Source organism: Sus scrofa, chromosome 11 (genome assembly GCF_000003025.6).
Source record: "Sus scrofa isolate TJ Tabasco breed Duroc chromosome 11, Sscrofa11.1, whole genome shotgun sequence".
Lineage (NCBI taxonomy): Eukaryota > Metazoa > Chordata > Mammalia > Artiodactyla > Suidae > Sus > Sus scrofa.
In genome coordinates, this window is record NC_010453.5 from 60729389 (window position 1) to 60744762 (window position 15374).

Below are 15374 nucleotides of genomic sequence, written 5' to 3' on the forward strand. Positions count from 1 at the left end.
TATCTTTCAAAAATTCAATGCAATTAATTGATATTGAGGTAGTCAAACAGCAAAATGTAGAGAATAAAATGCTGAATGTTATTAATAAGGTCAGAAATTTTTACACATTCTCCATTCATAACATCTGTGTCTATCAGATTAAAGCATCTGGATAAAAAGTGAAAAATAGATATTTCTCTAGTACTTGTTCTATATAATGTAAACAGTCAGTTATAGGCAACTGTTCTGATGTTGAACTGAATTTTCATTTCATTTGAAATGTTCTGGATTGTGTAAAACAGTACCGTGTGTTTTAGCGAACTTGAGAAGGCTGTGTCTCTACTGTGGCATTTCAGATAGTTTTATTTTTACATTCCTTGGTTGCAGAAAGCATTTGTTAAAATAAATGATATCTTTCTGATCTTCAAAAATCATAACCACAAAATCTTTACTTTAGTGATAAAGTCTACCTAGCTGTGGCCCCTGAAATTGAGGAGGATGAGTTTCTAGTTAGTAGCAACTTCAAAAAATATATATAAAGTTGGCTAGTCTTTAAACTCACTGGTATGGGAAAGTTTTCAATTATTCTAATTATACTTATAATAATTTATATATTAAGTTTGAAAGGAAGTGTGACCAAACCCCTTAAAAATAAAATGCAATCTACTAATTGTGAAACTTTCTGGGGTTTCCAACTAAGTAGGTTTAAATGAATTTACATATTCTAAAATCCTGATTACAGTAAAAAAAAATGTATACATTTACAATTAATCTCATACTGTAGTCTTAGAAAACAGCTGATTTCACATTAGATTTCCACAGAAATATCGTTCGGTGTCTAGAAACAGCTTTTCAAAACTTAGGAGTATGGCAGGGCTGACTTTAGTCAGAAATAAACTATGAGAGAAATAACACTTTTCTGCTAAGAAACCTGTATATAGGTGGGATTTCCCATGATTCAGAGAGTGTGATGAACACTTAGTCACAGCAAGCCTTCTCCTAGCCATTCTACTTTACATCAGAAGATAAAGTTTTAAAGAAAAAGGGATTGACCTATCAGTCAATGCTGGCCAAAAGTCAGGTAAGTTAGACTCCTAATAAAATTAGCAATCAGTTTTGGCCTTTGAAAGACTCATAAATGACTGTTATTGAAAGATTAAATAGTGTAAAATTTCCGATTTGGCCATCTATTTTTATTTGTAAAGCAGAAATATCTAGAAAATAGATCCTTGATATAAAAGAATAGCAAAAATAAAGAGTTAATCCTCTGCTTTTGTGTCATCACTAATTTGGCAACTGAATTTAAACAAACATGATAAAACGAGTCAGAAAGATAGTAAGTAGCAACAACATCAAGATGTGACCGTCGAAAATTTTATCATCTGGACATTACAGACGTCTTCTGGTAACAGGTTTTTTTACCAGTTGACTTGTAAAACTCACGAAATAGTGGCATGTGCTTTCCAATAAATAATCACTATTATTTTAAAACAATGTAAAATTACTGTATTGGTAGTGAGTGCTATGAATCCTCACTTCTTTTAACGACTATGTTTCTGAGAATTCTGGAATTTCCTAAACCACAACATGTAGAAGGAGGTACACTCCTGAGTGGGCTCTTTTTCTCAGCTTTGCTTTGTGGTTGTTTATGAGGTTCTTTCCGAGATCTACTCTTTCTACAGGAGAACCATGAGTTCTTACTAAACGCAGCGGGGTATGGGAGGAAGATCAGGTACTGCAGCTGTGAAACCTCTGCTCGGGCATGCGTTTTGGTTTACACACGGTTGGGTTAAGGAAACACATTTCAGCGATTTGTGCATGCATAAGTCTCGGTGTAGGGCATTTATCTCCGCGTCTAAAATGATCTTTGCACTGAGTAATCCCGTTTCGACGTGAGAGAAATTCACTGGGTTTTACTTATCTTTGGTTCACGTTGGCATGAAGCAGGCCCCTAATTACCACCGAGACCTGTCTCGGGGAGGGAAAGTAATAAACAGTAATCATATCGCGTATACGTCGAGTGCCAGAGGGAGCAGAGCCCCAGGAAGCCGCAGGAAGCGTGCGCTTCCAGGATGGTGTGCGGCGCGCGAGGGTCTGCACGCGCGCGGAGCTAGTTAACTGAGGGCGTGCCGGAGGCGTGGCGCGAGGTGTCCCGGCAAGGCGCTCCGCGAGGCAGGCGGCAGTGGGCGGGCAGCAGGGCAGCGCGGCCGGGGGAAGGCAGCGCGGCGCGGTGAGCGGCTCCCGGCTCCCGCTCTCCGGGCCGCGGAGCCCGAGCCGCCGTGGGCGGGGCCTGCGGTGATTGGCGGGCGGGCGGGGAGGTCGGAAGTACTTTGTTTTTTATGCTAATGAGGGAGTGGGGCTTGTCCGTATTTACGTTGAGGCGGGAGCCGCCGCCCTTCATTCACCCACATGGTCCTTCGAGGTGCCGCCGCAGCCGCCCGACCTGCGCCTTCGCGCCACTTCGCGCCCTCGGGCGAGGCCGAGGGGGTGGGGACGACCCCTGCCGCGCCGCCGCGGCTCGCGCCCCTCGCGAAGCCCCTCGGCGGGGCGGGCCGGCCGGCGGGCCGCACCCCCGGCCTGGGGCCTCGGGTCGTAGTAAAGCGGAGGCGGGTGGGGAGGCGGGAGCGAGAGCCCGCGGCGGGCGAGGCGAAGATGGTGGCGGCTACTCCTCTTGGTGAGTCTGCCCGCCCCTCCGCCGAGTGAGTGAAACCTGTTGTGTGTGGCCCGGGTCCGAAGGGCGGCGGGCGGGTGGGGCGGAATGGCCCGGGGCAGCGTGGCGGCGGCGGCGTGGCTGGGGACCGGGGCGGGTCTCGGGGCCGTTGGCCGCCCTGGCGTGTGGCAGCGGCGACTCGCTGCCCCCTCTCTCGCACGCGGGCTGGCGGAGGGGCAGGGCCGGGCCGCGGTCGGGAGAGTGGGAGGGGGCGGCGTGCGCGCGGCGGCCGCGCCCGGGACCCGCGCGGACCCTGCCCGGGCCGGCCGGGCGGGTGGGCGCGCGGCGGACACAATGGCCCCTCGGGGAAGGGACGCGCGAGGCCTGCGCCCCCTCCGGGGCTCAGGGCGCACGCGAGGCGCCAGGTCCCCGGGCAGGGAAAGTTTCTCCCGGGGGCGAGAGTTAAAGCGCCTCCAGAACAAAGCGGCGGCGGCAGCGGCACATGGGGCAGGCCGCGGGCCGAGAGGGGGCGCGCCCACGAGGTACCTGCGCGCCGGCGGGCGGCGCGGCGTGGCCGGGAGCTCGCGGGCCCCCAAACTTTGTGCGCGCGAGGGTGGGCGGAGGGCGCGGGTGCTTGGGGCGGCGCGGCCTGGACGCCACCCCCACTCCGTGTGGGCTTTGTTAACCCGCGTGGACAGCCCCCGGGCGGGGCTCGCAACTTCCCGGGCCGTGGCCGGCGGAGCAGGCCCAGGCCGACCTCGGAGGCGGCGCGGAGCCGTCTTCGGCCGCCCGCTGGCTGCGAGCGCGGCGCGGGAGGGCGCCCGGGCTCGGCGGGAGCGGCGGCCGCGCCGCCATGTTCCTGCGGGGCGGGCTGCGCGGGGGTGAGGGCGGGGGACATGGCGGCGACTGCGCGCCGCCGCCGATTGTTCCCGGCTTAGGCCTCGGGCCGCGTGCGACGGGCACCGCAGTTGCGGAGCCCCCGCCCCTCTGGGCCGGGCTAGGGGGGGCTGGGGGACACAAAGGAGGGGCGGCGCGCCCGCGTCCCCGCCGCGCTCGGGCCTGGGCGCCGCCGGTCGCCGCGCGGCTGCCGCCGGGAAACGGGGTGGAGGGGGGTGCCGTGTCCGGCAGTGCCCGACTCTGACCCACCGCCCCCTGGCGGCCGCACGGGGAATCGCAGGGCCGCGCGCCCCCTTGTGCGACATGTGCTGCCGGTCCGGGCTCCATGAGCGTGGCGGGCACTTTGCAGTCTCGGGTCCTCCTGGCCCGTTTTCTGTTCCTAAGCGGGACCAAAGCAGATGGGAACTGGAGAAAGCAGGCCCGATTCCGCGGTATGATCCAGAGGAAAAATTAGCATAGTGCTATCGGGACCACATCAGTTGGGGAAACAACTCTTTATCCCGGCTTGCAGCCACGAGGTCTTGATTGGGGGAGGGGTGGGGAAGAATAGTCTCTTTGCTGCTGCTTTTCCTTCTCCTTGGGGCTGTGCAGTAGAATAAACGATTGGTGTTGAGCATTTCAGGATCTTTTAAAATAAAACGTGATACCTGCGGGTTTTTTCAACTTTATTCTTTTACACTTTTTCACACATGTATTGTTGGTCTTTTAAACTCCACCCGCATTGCCTGACTACTCAGTTTTGCAAATGGATATAATTAATTGATAGTGTTGAGGAAAGAACAAATTTAAATACGAATTTGGAGGGTGGTAGTAATTTTGTGCAAATGTTTGTCTTTTCTCTCCCTCCCTTTCTAGTCATACACGTGGACCTAACTTCACCAAAAGCTTTTCTAAGGATACTTGCTGAGAAGGAAGTTTACCTGAATGGGTAAGTGGATTTTAATTTTATTTTGTTAACTTCTTTAAAATAAAAAAAAAAAAAAGTTTTTCTTGACTTAATCTTCGATTTGGATAAATAAGTGCGGTTGGGTTTACAAAGAGAGAAATAGGTGTTTTGTACTCTTTCTAGACAATTAACTTAGTATAGGTCAGCTAACATCTAAGTAAAAATGCAATGCAAATATGTTATAAATCTTTGCAAGCTGGTGCACAGTTTACAAAATTTAGAACTAGTTAAAGTTGGGGTGACAAAATAGATGTAATCTGGAGTAAGTTTTCAAGGCTTAAAATAGTTTAATTGGGACATAAAACTTCTACAACCAGCTGATAACACTTGAAATGTAGTCTGAACTGTAATTTTATTAATCAATTTACCAAGTAATTGCTAATGGGAAGCCGGAAGAAAAGAAAAATGTTTTGCCACGTGGATGTGAAGATTTCCTCTAAAAGGTATATGCAGTCTGGTTTTTTTTTTCTTTTAAAGTATGCATTTGGGAGTGGCCAAGTCAAGAAAGCCACCATTTTTTTCTTAAAGTATTAGAATAGGTAGGTAGTTATGATTGTCTTGTGGAAAAAAAACTTTTCTAATTTTGAGGTCTAAATGTGCTTTTAAATGGAGTTTGCAGGTTTGAGATAATCAAATGCGTTTTCTCTTCCCCATTAAGGTTTATGCCAATTTTGTATATTTTATAAACAACGGAGTTTATATAGAGCTTGAGGTGTTATTTTCTCTAATTATTTATTTCAAATTTAGCAGGAATAAAGAGACCATCACCTTGTAAACCTGAAGACTGACCAGTCAGAATAATGTCAAAGTGCTTACAGTGCAGGTAGTGATAATGTGCATCTACTGCAGTGAAGGCACTTGTAGCATTATGGTGACAGCTGCCTCGGGAAGCCAAGGTGGGCTTGAAAGCGCAGGGTCTGCTGGTGTTGAGTGCTTTTTGTTCTAAGGTGCATCTAGTGCAGATAGTGAAGTAGATTAGCATCTACTGCCCTAAGTGCTCCTTCTGGCATAAGAAGTTATGTTTTCATCCAATAATCCAAGCCAAGCAAGTATATAGGTGTTTTAATACTTTTTGTTTGCAGTCCTCTGTTAGTTTTGCATAGTTGCACTACAAGAAGAATGTAGTTGTGCAAATCTATGCAAAACTGATGGTGGCCTGCTATTTCCTTCAAGTGATTTTTACTAATTTTCTGTACTTTTATTGTGTCGATGTAGAATCTGCCTGGTGTATCTGATACGACAGCTTCTGTAGCACTAAAGTGCTTATAGTGCAGGTAGTGTTTAGTTATCTACTGCATTATGAGCACTTAAAGTACTGCTAGCTGTAGAACTCCAGCCTCGGCCTGTCGCCCAGTCAAACTGTCCAGTTACTGAACACTGTTCTATGGTTAGTTTTGCAGGTTTGCATCCAGCTGTGTGATATTCTGCTGTGCAAATCCATGCAAAACTGACTGTGGTAGTGAAAAGTCTGTAGAAAAGTAAGGGAAAATCAAACCCCTTTCTACACAGGTTGGGATCGGTTGCAATGCTGTGTTTCTGTATGGTATTGCACTTGTCCCGGCCTGTTGAGTTTGGTGGGGATTGTGACCAGAAGATTTTGAAAATTAAATATTACTGAAGATTCGACTTCTACTTTTAACCATTCCAGAGATGTAAAGTATTTTCGAAGTTTTTGTAATTATCAGTGTAAAATTCATGTATGTACACAACTTTTTGTTCCTTGCAGTCAAGTTTTGTCATGATTCTGTACCACTTGTGAGGTGGCATGTCATTTGACTAAAAGCTTTTGCTGTATTGTCAGATTTATCTGGGTATCAAATACTCAATTGTGTCTGTGAAGGAAATTTACTTTAATAAATGGTATGTTGACAATTTCGGAGATGATATGCCTTTTGCTTTCTTTGGACCTGCTATTCAGGATATCTAATCTGAAAGACACTTACTGTTGCTTTACCTTGTTCAGGAATTTTAATTTGTGAAAATGCCATTCTGTTTAAAGTATTGTGTAAAGGAAAGTGTTTTAATGTTACTTTTTTAAAACAAGAAATTTATATTCATGCGGGGAGGTTGTCCTGATGTGTAACTGTTAACTGGTTATATGCAGATTTTCTTAAAAATTCTTAATGATGTATAAACTGTTAATGATCCTTAGATTATTCTTAGCTTTATCGAACTTAAAAAATAGGACTTAAAAAGAAAACAGCACGTGCTGATGCTAAATGGAGTGACAAGTATGTGTGTGTGCGCAGGTTTTAATGCCAAGAGTATTGGAGTTGAGCGGGAATCCAAAATTAGTTTCTCTCTTAAGTCTGTAGTTTAACATTTATGTTCCCTACTCCCTTCATAAACCAGACTTACCAATAAGGACAACTGACTTTAGGCTTTTGTGACTTGTGTCATTAGAGTAGAACCTAGGAAGAGACAGTTCAATATTTTAGCCAGCCTTTCTGCCTCTTTCATTTATGTTTGTCTGTAGCTTGTTTCATATATGTATAAAAATGTGATTTAACTTGAGGAATAAGATTTTAAATGATCAGGCTTTGAAACCGGACCCAAGTTGAATTTTGGAAGATAATACATTTCCATAACCTTACTTAAATAACATGCTGCCTGATAGATTAGGAAGCATCTTTTTAAAATACATTGTGTGAAATCTGACACAAGTTTAACCTCTTATGTATCCCTTCTTTAAGAAATTTAAGGAGTTTAATTATGGACCCTGAATATAGAAAAGGTAAGAATTTCACAGTTCTGGAGTTCACTAAGAGGTAAATTTCCAGAATGAGACATGCTAATTGTCCTTTAGTGTCCATTTTTAAATCTTCGGAATTGGAAGGAAACCTAGAAATTGTTTTCGTTGTCTAATGATAGACACTGCTTTAAACGAAATGCTCTAAAAGTCCCATTATGTTAGCATGTTACAGTGGTCTGCAAAACGGTGTACAGTGGATATCAGTGAAAAGAAAATGATGTTTACACCTACCAAGCCATACAATTTTATTTTAAAGTTTTTGAGGGAAATAGAGTTACTGTTGGAAGTGGAACAGTGATAAGGTTGCCAAATGATTTCTTTAATATGCTAAAATAAGTCAAATAACTGTTAATAAAATTATAGAGTTAAATGGTTAATACTTACTAGATGCTGAAGTTGTGTAGTGCTTGTGTACAGAACTAATTGGACTTTTTTAATACATGTGAATGTTTTCAGGTGTGGATTGTGTAGGGTTTAGAAGGCTTTGCATTTGATTTGTTTTTGGTTTTAAAATGTGTACGAGTTCTGTGGTTTTTAGTCTGTTAAGATTTTCTTGGGCATGACAACATAGTTTTCAAGTGGCAGTAACAAAAAGCCATGCAAAAGTATAGGCTGATATTTATTCAGCCATTTGAGATACAAGTAAGTTGATTTTAGCTGGTAATAGCCCATCTGTAATTGACCTGGGGAAACAGCTCTGGACCCCCCCCCCCCCCCGAAGGGCCACACCTGGGGCATGTGGAGATTCCCAGGCTAGGGGTAGAGTCTGCTGCAGCTGCCGGCCTACACCACACTCATAGCAACACGGGATCCAAGCTGCATCTGTGACCTACACCACAGCTCAGGGCAAAGCCAGATACTTAACCCGCTGAGCAGGGCCAGGGATTGAACCTGAATCCTCATAGATGCCAGTCAGGTTTGTTACTGCTGAGCCACAGCAGGAACTCCCAAAGCCTTGTCTTTTAATCCTAAAATTCCTTAAGACTTAATATTGTTTGATAGCTTTAAAGACTATTTTCAGAAAAAAAATTCTTTTGCATGTTATTCATATACAATTCTCCAGTCTAAATGTGTTTTAAAGGAAAGCACTTATGGTTTTACAAATCTTTCTCAAAACTGCTTGCGAAGTCGTGATTTTACTAAAAACCTTGAGATCTTCATTTTACAGGCAAACCTATCTAAGCAGAGCAAACCAGACTTGAGGTTTTCCCTGTAGTTTGAAGAGCCCTACAGAATGACTCCTGACAAAGTGCAACCTACAGCTGCCTGGAGAACAGTCAGTGTCACATCAAAGTTTGCCATGTGTTTAATGAAGTACTTTTTTGTTAGCATTTGACAACCCTGGTGTTGTTTATCTAGAATTAAAGATTAGGAGACTCTGAGCTGAGCAGTAAAGGTAAGGGAGAGCTCAGTGTACAAGGCCAACTTTTGTTGTCTGACTGGAGGTGATGCCAAGACTACTTGAGCCAGCACATTATTCTTTGCCTTAAAGGTTGTTAAGGTTTCATTGTGCTTAAAGTCTGAATTAATAATTTTGATAATTTGATTATTTTGATAAATTCAGGATGTAATAATCTGAGTATTAAAGGATAACTTAAGATGGATGTATCCCATGAATGTTAAGACTGTAGAAAAATTAGTAAAGCCTTAGGAGATGCTTACTTAATGTATTTGCAATTTAGGCTGAGTTGTTTTAGTGCTTTTAATATTAATAAGTGCAATTACGAATTTTGAAAACTACTTGTTAAATTGCCTAGAATGAGCATTTTGAAATAAAAATTTTAAGGTTATTCTTGGTGGTGGCAGTTTTTCTGTTTTTGTTGTTACTATGAAAGATCCAAACATTGTTTAGGCACAGATATCCAGGTATTTACCTGTATAATCTTCCCTAACTTCAATATCTATGACATCTATGTTTGTATCCTAATTTTATAGGTAGGGAAATGAAGTCAGCCAAATATATTTGTAAGAAGATGTAAAGCTGATAAATGGGCTCTGAATTTGAACTCGTGTCGATAATCAGTCTATTGACAAATACTCAAATCACTCTTGAATCTAATTAGGAGACTTAAGTTCCTAACGTATTAACTTAATATCTGATAAGGATTCCAGTTAAATTGTATGAGTTTATTTTAAAATTAAAGATCATAAGCACTTAAAAATCAGCCAGTTGAGATTTTATTAATCTAGGTAAGTGAAACATCTCCATTTTATTACTGGGATATTATGCATATGTTTAAGTTTGCTTGTCTATTGATGCGTGAAGTTTAAGAAAGCACAAGCATGTGAAAAGTCTTAAAACAACTGCTTAATAAATACCACAGATTTGCTGATAGTAGGATTGAATGTTACTTAATGAATCTAGTGTATTTAGAAGTAATGAAATGGGGTATATTCTCCAAAACTGTCAGATTTCATAATATAAAAATCAGATATTAGCAGCAAAGTAAAAATTCCACTCATGCAATTTTGAGTACTTAAAAAAAATAAGTAAATGTTAACACCACATAAATGCAGGTTTAGTCTTTAATCAGGCAAGTATTTAGCATGCTATAGGGGTGAAGAACAAAAATCTGAAGTTGATAGCAAGTGGCACCAAATTAAATTTTTGCTGTAATGGTCACTATTCGTTTTGTTTTGTTGAAGTATAGTTATTTACAAGGCTGTGATAATTTCTGCTGTACACCAGAGTGACCCAGTCACAAATAGACACATATCCTTTCCCTCTGCTTCTTTTACCACATAGATTATCACAGAATACTGGGTAGAGTTCTCTGTGTGCTCTACAGAGGTCCTTTTTGGCCAGTCATTGCATATACCTCAGTGTGCATGCATGTCACTATTCTTCATACTTGCGATTAACATGTATGAACACTTAGAAGAGCAAATTAGCATGTACTCATTTCATGTGTTAAATATATTACTATGAAGGACATTACTATGAAATTGTTAATCTAATGCTTACCTCAACTTAGACTGAAAGACAAAGCTTCTGAAATTCCATTGGTAAACTTTAAAGGAATCATTCTTATGCATTGATTCAGACATAAGGATCTGTGTAGGAACACCTTTATTAAGCAGATTTAAGGAGCTGGGACTTCTAAACCTTGCAAGGGTGGATAGAAATTATCTGCCTGTGGTCAAATGTATGAACCCTTTGATCCACCAGGTGACCTTAAGCTAGACATCAAGTTCAGTGATCTCTGATGGAATTTTAGAGTAATTATATACATGTAGAGCATAAAGGTTATAACCAGTTAGGCATTATAATTACCCAAAGATACTTTTCAAAATAGTCTTGGAACTTTTCGGTCCAGATGCATTAGATGGAATCTTTGTGGAGTAGGTAGGGCTGGTTACTAGGAGGGATACATGAAAAATCTGTTGATCTTGATGAGTATGTTTAAGAATGTAACTGTTTCCCTAAATTGTCCAAAATGATGAGCTAGAGGAATGCAAAACATCAAAGCACCACCTTGGAATTTGTCCAGAGGTAAGAGCACTATGGAAGACTAGAAGATTGCCATTTTTGCTGTTGTATCTTTCCTATGCTTTAATTCTCTAGTTTTAAAGCTGTTTGCTTAGCATGACACCTTTCAGCTAGCACCAACCTTGAAATTGCTTCTAAATCCTCAGGGTTCCTCTCCCCAGTTGAGATAGTATCTCTCCTTCCTCTTCCCGTGATACTCAGCTTGGTAAGAGCACTTGGTACCCCAGGTGTGTAGTATTAGCCTTTGTGCTGAACTGGATTTCCTTAAGTTTTGGCTCTTGTCACTGCTCTACAGGGTCATACTACAGGCAAGTGGTTTTTCTGAGCCTCTGCCTCAAAAGGAGTGTCAAACATATCAAACCTGATTTCTAAAATTCCTTCTAGGCTTAAACAGGGTTTAATTTCTGCCATGTTCTAAACATTTCTGATCTCTACCTAATTTTACCCATGACTGTTGTGTATGTGTACATATATCTCCTTTTAAAATGAGAAACTTACTGGAGCTGCTAACTTTCCCACTAATTATCTAAACAGTCTTGTTCTGCATGCCCTGACCCTCCACCTTTTCCTCTCCAGCCTTTTTCCTCGTGGACTTTGTTCTTCCCTTAGCTTGGAAAAATTTCTCCCCAGATAACTGATTTAATCCTGTTTGCTTCCAGTCTGCACACACATCAAACTTGCTTTCCTCCTAACTGTGCTGTTTGCTTTCCCTGGTGTTTTCCCTAATAGACTACTATTAGCATCATTGGGGATCTTGTTAGAAATACAGGATCTGAGGCCCTTCCTCAAGCCAGAATTGGAATCTTTATTAAAAAAAATAACCCCCTCCCGTAACCTTCCACTCCTCCCTCCCCCCGCCCAGGATGTTGCTTCTTGGGTCCAGAGATGTGAAGATGTTTGGTACATCAGTGCATATACAGCACCTAAAGTGACACAGCACATAGAGGGAACCTACTAAGTGCAAGTTTGGATGGGTTTATGGCAAACAAGATGGTGTGCTAGTGTATTTGAGACGTGAAAAAGGTATAAGTGCATTACGGGTAGTCTGTCAACTACCTGGTTGAAGAGGGGGCTCAGAAGGAGACAGGTAAGTAAAGGTTTACAGAATCCAGCAACCTGGCAAAATGCAAACATTTCTCTTAAGTGAAGGGTCAAGAAAATAAAGACCTTGCCTTTTATGTTCTGTTAGTGTGACGGTGTAATGGTCATATGATGTAAGTAAATGTTGAACCTCTTCAGTCACACAAACCGGAACAACTGACCTTCAGTCCCCGGGTTAAGGAGAGCACTGGCCAAACCACCAGGGAAGGGGGATGTGGGGCTTGTAGCACGTTGACATTGTGATTTTGTGGTTGGGATGAAGTTGGACTCTGTCATGTATTTATTTTTTTTTTAAATCACTGTCCACAGTTCTCTAAGCCTTAAATGTGCATGTTAGGAAACAAGTTGACATTCTTACACTGTCACAGTGCTAACATAAGAGCAGTCAGTTTCGTTTCTGACTTCACCCCTGGCAGAAGGTTCAGGGATACAAAAAGTCCTACATTGGTGTAGGGTGCTTTGATAAAGGATGACTTGAGTTTTCTAGTGTAATGTTTAAGAGGGAAACTTCGTGGTTAGAATACCAGCTTTCGATCAGCTATTTTGGTTCTCATCCAGCCAAAACTAAACCTGTATCCTGCCTTCAGAATGGAGTTCACACTGTTAAGAGCACGTTCAGGTCTGATCCTTCTGCACCTTCTCTAATGCCAGTGGCAGAGTCGAGTTATCCTGAGAGGCACACGGAATACCTGGGCAGGATGTTGGGGTGAAAAATGAGTACAAAGCTAAGGGTTGGGGGAATCCGTTGCCTGACTTCAATGAAGAGGGGGGTTTCAGGTAAGTTTAGTAGACCTTGTATCCAAGAGGCAGACATTTTCTGATGCCTTTGGCATGACTGGCTTCAACTCTTCGTAAGTCTGGGCCTGAATGTCATTTTCTCTTCCTTGGTTACTCTCCTCAGCTCAGTTCTTCATCTCTCCCTGACACATGTATTATCTCACAGTTGCAGGTCAGGATTTTTGACAACTTTGACTGGGTTAGGGTTTGAAGCTGCAGAGAAGTACTTCTGGAGGCTCCCAGGAAGGGGCCCTTCTCTCCCTTTTCCCAGCTTCTAGAGGCAGCTTGGTGTTCTTGGCTCACTGCCCCTTTCAACGTTTATAAAGATTCAACCACTGCTGAATATGCACATCTCACTCTGATGCTTCTGCCTGCCTTTTAAACTTTAAAGGACCCTTGTGATTACATGGAGCTCACTGAGGTACTCCAGAATAATCTTACTTTAAGGTCAGCTGATCAGCAGTGTTAATTACTTGGTGCCACCTTGATTCTGATTTATTGTGCAGGTTCTGGGGCTAGGATGCAGATACTTGGTGGGGGTGGTGGGTTCTGCCCTCCTGCCTGCTTTCTGGTGGGATTATGTTGGGTTTGAACATCGTGCCCCAGGCCTGCATAACTAATCATAAACTAATTAGAGTTTTATTCAGACTGAGCTTAAGTAAAGTTAATGAATTAAGGGAAATACTTTGTAACAATCTAGTTGGAAATAGTAAAACTCATACTACCTTAAGGACTCGCTACAGTGTCTTGAAGGTCTGAAGAAAAAGCGATTACTCATAAATTCAGTATCCAGTTGTTCTTGTCTGAGTAAAGCATTTTCTCAGATGGCAAGGGTTCATAGTATTACTTTACCTCATTGTAGAAAAATTAGAGAAGTACATCAGTCAACTAACAGGTTATTTAAAGAAAGACCTCCAGAATGGAGGGACCATTAAGTAGTTGTTAGCTAGTAAAACATGTAAACATTAAGAACTCCTTCAAGAGGTGAAAATATAGAATGTAAAGTGACCATCAGGGTCTAAAACCTGCAGAAACTGGGAAATAAGCCTTTAAAGACAGAAAGTAAATCTTTGTTAATTAGTAATATAGAAATGATTTAAGTGTTACTTTTAAGTCAACCGCTAGTGAAATAAAATACTAAACTGAAATTATTAGAAAAAAACTTAAGAAAACAGCAAAAAAAAAAAGGAAATAAAATTAAGAGCAATTGTGGGAATATGTAGTACAGAAAGTAGTTTTATGTAGTTTGTGTCTTAACTCATACAGTTGGTTTCATAATCTGCAAGCCTTGGTTATTTGTATCCATGGGCAAGCAGGCTGGTGGCTTGTCCATGCTCAAAGTTAAGCCCTGGCCCTTGCCTTGGTACTCAGCCTGGCAATGAGACTTCTCTTACAGCTCAGCTACTTGAAAATAAACAAATCTTACTTTGAATTCCCTGAGGTGACTGCAGAATAATTATTCAATGAATATCTATTGAATGCATTGACGATTACTCCCATCACAAATATTTTTTAGTTTTAATGTTAATTTTAATATTTTCTGATATACTGCAATAGATTGCCATGCCATTCTTTTTTTGTTTGTTTTTGTTTTTGCCATGCCCTTGGTATGGGAAAGTTTCCAAGCAGGGGTCCAATCCATGCCACAGCAGTGACAACACCAGATCCTTACCCCACTGAGCCACCAGGGAACTCCATGGCTCACCAGTCAAATGTCTCATCTGACGTCAAATTTTGTCCAGAAGTCAAGGCTGAAGTGTTTTCTGGTTATATAGAGAAAGACTGTGGCAGGGGATGAGGGCACTGGGTATAAAGAAAAAGCTGTGCACATGTGTATAATGGGTTGGATGAATGAGGTGGAATAGTGATCGGGTGAATTCTGGGAGCTTTCCTGGTGGGTCATGGTGTGCTACAAAGGTTCAGAACATCTCAGAAGTAACTCGCAACCAGTTTTCCTGCTGTGTAACTTAGGAAATAGGAACTGCATCTATGACCTCAGCACCACTGTTTTTGTTTGTCTTTTTGCCATTTTGGGGGCTGCTCCTGTGGCATATGGAGGTTCCCAGGCTAGGGGTTGAATCTGAGCTGCAGCCGCCTGCCTACACCACAGCCACAGCAACAGGGGATCCAAGCTGTGTCTGCAACCTACACCACAGCTCACAGCAACGCTGGATCTTTAACCCACTGAGCAAGACCAGGGACCGAACCTGCAACCTCATGGTTTCCAGTGGGGTTCGTTAACCAGTGAGCCACGACAGGAACTCCCTGACTTTTTTGTTTTTTGGTGTTTTTGTTTTTTTTTTTGTTTTTTGGCTCTTGCTGTTCTACACCAGATTCCTATAATCCTTGGGAAGTAAGCTGCTTAATAAACTGACAGATATTTGTCAAAATAAATATGTATGACTTTATATTAAAGGCTATGTGTACTCACAGAGATTGTAAGATAAATCTCATGTGTGTAAATTGGAATTAGTAAAATTAAGTAATAACTAAAACTAAATAAAAGGCTCAGAAAGCGGGAGCTCCTGGAGTTCAGAGGGGACATAATATACTGTGTGTGCATTTGGCACACACTGGAACGTACAGGCAACTTTGAAAGGCAGATTTTAACTCAAATGTAATTTGATACACATAAATACAGTAATGAAGGGTTTTTTTTTTTTTTACCAATTTAGTCATGATATGTTGATTCTTGCTTAATGTTGGGAATCTAATATTTTATAAATTTTTTTTCAAGCTGAAAGTGGAATGTGCAGTTGAGTATGGAGTACCAAGAAACCAT

General features: G+C 42.4%; 6 non-coding genes across 6 annotated transcripts; all 6 read left to right on the plus strand.

Annotated features, from left to right (window-relative positions):
* Positions 5268-5344, plus strand: MIR17 (microRNA 17). The gene has a single exon (NR_035367.1). It is a non-coding gene; the product is annotated as a microRNA 17 (primary transcript).
* MIR18A (microRNA 18a) lies at positions 5403-5494 on the plus strand. Its single transcript, NR_031541.2, has one exon. It is a non-coding gene; the product is annotated as a microRNA 18a (primary transcript).
* Positions 5551-5632, plus strand: MIR19A (microRNA 19a). The gene has a single exon (NR_031536.2). It is a non-coding gene; the product is annotated as a microRNA 19a (primary transcript).
* On the plus strand, positions 5721-5791 carry MIR20A (microRNA 20a). Its single transcript, NR_031537.2, has one exon. It is a non-coding gene; the product is annotated as a microRNA 20a (primary transcript).
* Positions 5850-5929, plus strand: MIR19B-1 (microRNA 19b-1). The gene has a single exon (NR_035400.1). It is a non-coding gene; the product is annotated as a microRNA 19b-1 (primary transcript).
* MIR92A-1 (microRNA 92a-1) lies at positions 5970-6049 on the plus strand. Its single transcript, NR_035388.1, has one exon. It is a non-coding gene; the product is annotated as a microRNA 92a-1 (primary transcript).